Here is a 5,129-nt window from a genome sequence, read left to right as displayed (position 1 = left end):
GCACATTGATCCAGACTCCGTGGGCATGCCCCTACGTTGTCAAGGGCCTGGGCAGGGCCTGGGGGCCGGAAGGGCGGTCCCTGGAGTCCCCGGCAGCGCTGGGCAGGGACTGCAGAAGGTGGAGCCCTGGCTGGCTCCGGACTCTGGGTCCTCATGTCCGTGGAGGCGGCCGCAGGGCGGGCCGCCTGCGTCAGCCTTGAGCGGCCATCAATAGCGCGCGGTTAATTAATTTGATGGGAACAGCAGGGACCGCCGTTTGCATTTAGTGAAGTTCCAGGAACTTCCAACCTCATCTTCATAATTGGCCTCATAAATTGTAAGAAAGAGAGAGATCAGCAAAGCGGGAGGGAGGAGGGGCTGCCCGTCCGTCCTTATTTAATTTTATTGCTGAAATTCATCTTTTTAGCCTCCTCCGGAATCGGCTCTCCCTGCCGGATTTGCCTAATCATGATAAATTAATATTCATTTCCCCGCCTCTTACCCAGCTCCCGCGCTTGGATGGAGTTGGGGAGGGTCTCCTTCCAGCCCCTTGGCCAGGCCTTGGTGGGAGCCCTGAAGGGGACCTTTTGTGAAGAAAAGAAAGTGGAGCCTGGGGAGAGCTGGAGGGGAGCCAGGGAGAAGAGGCGGCTCTGTTACGGTGGGGAGGTGTGTGTGTGTGGGGGGGGCTCCAGGGGGATTGACTGGGCCTCCCGGAGGAGCGGCTCCTGAGGCCCCCTGCCGGTTCTGGGGCAGGAACAACCCAGACGGTCCAGGGTGTGAGGCTCAACTACCCCTGCCCAGCTAGGGTTAGGTGGGAGGGGCAGGAAAAGTCTGAGAAGGCCCTTTTGGAGACCCAGAGGCCCAGACTGGGGGCAGACAGGATGGATTCAGGAGATGGATTTTGAAGGCTAGTTCCAGTTGAGAAGTCGGGGGAGGAGGGGGGTCGGCTGCGTGCCTGACCTGTCTTTGCCCCACACCCCTGCTGATGCTTGGTGCAGGCCACCTTGCCCTGGGCAGACTCCAGTGGGGACCTGGCCTCCTCTGTGGGGCCTCACAGGTGCCCATGGGCTCTGGCCAGCTGGGTGGCTGGACCTCGGACACTGGCTACCTTGGCTAGGCCATGTGATTGCCCAGGTTACTGCTCTTCCTTGGTGAGGCCCTTTTCCGAGGCCTGCAGCAAGGTGGCTGGGAGGATAATGCAGGCCTGCTCTTCTCAGTGGGGCCCCACAGTCCAAAGGGGCAGAATTCTCTATCTTCTTGAATCACAATTAGTATGTGAAACTGGGAGGGATTTAGACTGTACCCAGCTCTTTGCCCTATCCTACAGACAAGGAAACAGGACCAGAGATGGGAGGTGACTGGTCCAGCCAGGGCTCACAGAAGTCACGGGGATGGGACTAGGATAGAGGGATGCTTTCACCCCCCCTCTGGAGGCTGGGTGTGGTGGGCAGGATTCAAAGGAAACCCTCAGTGACCTTTACCTCTCTCTCTTGAGTGTGGCTGGAGCCTTCAACTATGATGAGGTATTATTCCCATGGTTATGTTACCTTATATGGCAAAAGGGAGATGATCCGGGTGGGCCTAGTCTAATCGCACGAGCCCTTAAAAGCAGAGTTTTCTCTGGCTAGTAGCGAAGGGGCAGTCAGATTCGAAGCATGGGGAGGAGTCAACACACCTTTGCTGGCTCTGAAGATGGAGGGGGCTGCATGCAAGGACCAGGGAGAGTCCAGCGGACAGCCAGCAAGGAAATGGGGGACCTTAGTCCTACAACCACAAGGAACTGAATTCTGCCAACAGCGAAAAGGAGCAAAGAAGCTGATCTTCCCCAGAGCTTCCAGGTGAGAACCCAGCCTAGCCAACACCTTGATTTCAGCCTTGTGGGACTATAAGCAGAGAATCCAGCTGAGCCTTCCTAGACTTCTGGCCTAAAGAACTGAGAAAATTAATGGATTTTGTTTTTAGGGGCTAAATTTGTGATGATTTGTTATGCAGCAATAGAAAACTAATACACAGACTTAGGGGAAAGGTGTCTTAGGAGGCTTCTATGATGAGAAGGAGGGAGATGAAGTTGGAAGAAGTCTGGGGCTCTATCCTCATGCTATTTCCCTTCCCCGGTATTCCCACCGGGCAACAATGGACTAGAACTGCTCCCCAGCTGCCAAAGTCCTCAACATTCCATCTATTGTTTTACCTGGGACCCAACCCTTATAAGCATTTAAATCTGTGACTCCTGCCAGGTGAAGACTGGACCCCCAAGTTATGAGGAGCAGGGATTCACCTCTCACAGGAAAGGGTCCTTGACAGGAGGAATTTCTATGGAATTGGCTCAGGCAGAGCCTTCTAGGATGCAGGTAGAAGCAGGCTGATAATTCAGTATTCTTGCAAATCAGAGATTCCCTCCCTATCCCAAACCAGAGTTTTAAAAAATATTTATTCAGGGGCGCCTGGGTGGCTCAGATGGTTGAGCGTCTGCCTTCGGCTCAGGTCATGATCCCAGGGTCCTGGGATCGAGCCCCGCATCGGGCTCCTGGCTCAGCGGGGAGCCTGCTTCTCCCTCTCCCTCTGCATCTCTCCCTGCTCATGCTCTCTCTCTCTTTGCATCTCTGTGTCTCAAATGAGTAAATAAAATCTTAAAATAAAATAAAATAAATATTTATTCATGGAGACTGGGTGGGTGCTGGAAGAAGATATTTTTGATTCCTAACTGGAAGGCACGACCTTCTCTGTAGGTTGGAGAAGACCAGTTGACATTTTGCAAGTTATGGCAAGAGTCTCCAGTGAGGAGACCTAGGTTAGCTGCACCGTATTTCTGGTTTATTTTAGGAAGATTTTAGCGGTGTTTATTGGTTAAGCCTGGCCAGTCCCCCTCTAACCTAGGTCTGCATGTGGATTATATCCTGTAACCTTCCCAACAGCCCCCCGGGTCGTTGTATTTCCTCATTTTGCAGATGAGGAAAGTGAGGCCCAGAGCGGTGTGTTCACTTGTGCTAAGTCACACAGCACGTGAGGAACAGAGCTGGGTTTTAGCTTTGATCTCTGTGACCCAGAAAGCCCAGTTGGTTTCCCTAGCTCCTCTCTAGCCAGATCCCACTGGGCTTTCTTTCTAACCTCTCTCTCTCCTTCTCCCACAGATCTAAAGCAAAGAGACCTAAGTCGTCAGTCTGTGGAGAGTGCTAATACTGTGAAGGACATAGTCCCTGCCCTGAAACCTGGGGTTTTGAATCAGCAAATGCCCACTTGCCCTGAGATGGGAGTCCCTGACCTCTAACCTCCATTAGGGAATTAGTGGTGTGGGGGGCACAGACTCTAAGCTCCAACCCGGGGGAAAGCAGGGGTCCTGGCTCTATAGCTCACATATATCCCTATACATGCCTGACAGATGGCCCCCACCCATGTCCCTGCACACACCCGACTCCTCCCTTTCAGCCCCACACATGCCTGACTTGATCTCACATGGGTTCCACACAGGGCCTGATGGGTGCCCAGCCTGGCCTGAGAGGCCCCCCCTTCCCCCAGCTCGACTTCCCCTGAGGGAATCACTGTGACCTTGGGCTCAATGATGCATGGGAACACTTTGACAAGGGCCTCTGGTCAGGCCACCCTACCTACCTGCCAGGCCACAAATCCACTGGAAAGGAATCACCCCCTGGCCTGTCCTTCTTCCCGCCCCCCCCACCGCAAGATGCCTAACTGGGAGACAGCCCAGGACCCTTAGTGTCTGACCCCAGGAGAGAGGACCCTAGAGGCCATGCCCTTCCTCCTCCCATGACAGAGAACAGTCCCAGAGCTCTGGGCAGCTCCAGCTTCTCATCTCAGGGGCCAAGGACTGCAACCCCCACCTCAGATTCTGAAAGCCAAGGTTCCCCACCCCTCACCTTGAGGGCCTCCATGACCCTCCCCCACCCAAGGGCCTATGGAAGCTGCAGGACCAAGTGAAGTAGGAGGGCTCCAGCAAGATGCCCTGGAGAAGCCCTACTTGCTGCCCAGTCTGTAGTATGCAACCATGTAGCTTCACGGTCTCTACTGTGAAGTACAGACTCGGACCACAGATGCTCCTCCGGAGTCTGGCTCCAAAGGCAAGAGGAAAGCTCTCTCTTCTCCATGCTTCAAGTTCTATTTTTCCGGACCTCACTCCCTCCACCCGGTAGGAACAGACAATCAGGCTTCTCTGGGATCTGGAATGGGAGCAGCTGTTCCGACGCAGGGGGATGGCGAGACAGAGGAATGCTCCAGGGGTCAACTTCAAGGACAGGGGCATCGCCGCAAATGGGTATCCTGCCGGCGGGCCTTGGGGTGGGCTGGGCCGCTACTGCCAGGTGTATAGGGCGGGGGACGGGGCCCGTATTGAGGCCGATGGGCGCGTTTCCCCGAACACGCCAGCAGAGGGCGCGCGAGGACCAACGAAGAGGACACGCGAAGAAGCCGGGCAGTGTGCGAAGGCCAGGATGGGGGTGTGGCAGAGAGGGCGCCAGGTACCGGGAGGAACCGCCCAGCGGAGCTACTCCGGGGTCGGGACAGGAGAGGAGGAGGATAGGGCTGGATGGGTCCAGAATGCGCTGCCTCCACGCAGCCCCTCGCTCCTCCTCCGGAGGCGGCCACTGGGGATGTGGCCTAGCGCCACTCCTTGGGTGGGTAGACCCTCCCCATCACCCGGCAGGGAGACCGGGTGACCTTGGACTGGTGACCTGGTGACCTTGATGCTGAATCGGGTGGGACCCTTTGCCCCGACTCACCTCTGGTCCGGATTCTCTGCCTCAGTTTCCCCCTGCGTGAGTTCTGTCCTTGCTCCTGGAAGCTCTAAACTGGGAGACCAGGTGGGGTGAGACGACCCAGTAAGAGGGTACCAGTTAGACCAGTACCTCCCCACTCCTTTCCATCCCCCTTCCGTCCCCAACCTTGTACTCTGGGCTTGAGGGAAAATAGAAAAAGATGGGGAGAGGAGAAAAGAGTGAGTGATGGAGGAAGAGGTGGTGCTGGAGGAGCAAATGGAAGGGAAGAGTGAAGTGGGAGGGCAGTGGTGGTGAGGGTGAGTATGAAGAGGGGCCTAGCCTCTCTGCGGAAGCCCTCCCAGGGCTTGGGCAATCTGTGAGTCTCCGGACGGGTGGCACTGGGGGTTGAGCTCTCCACTGCATCCTGGGAATCATCACTCT

The sequence above is a fragment of the Mirounga leonina genome, unplaced genomic scaffold (genome assembly GCF_011800145.1).
Source record: "Mirounga leonina isolate KUSES-001 unplaced genomic scaffold, KU_Mleo_1.0 Mir_114, whole genome shotgun sequence".
Taxonomy (NCBI): Eukaryota; Metazoa; Chordata; class Mammalia; order Carnivora; family Phocidae; genus Mirounga; species Mirounga leonina.
This window is presented reverse-complemented; position numbering follows the sequence as displayed.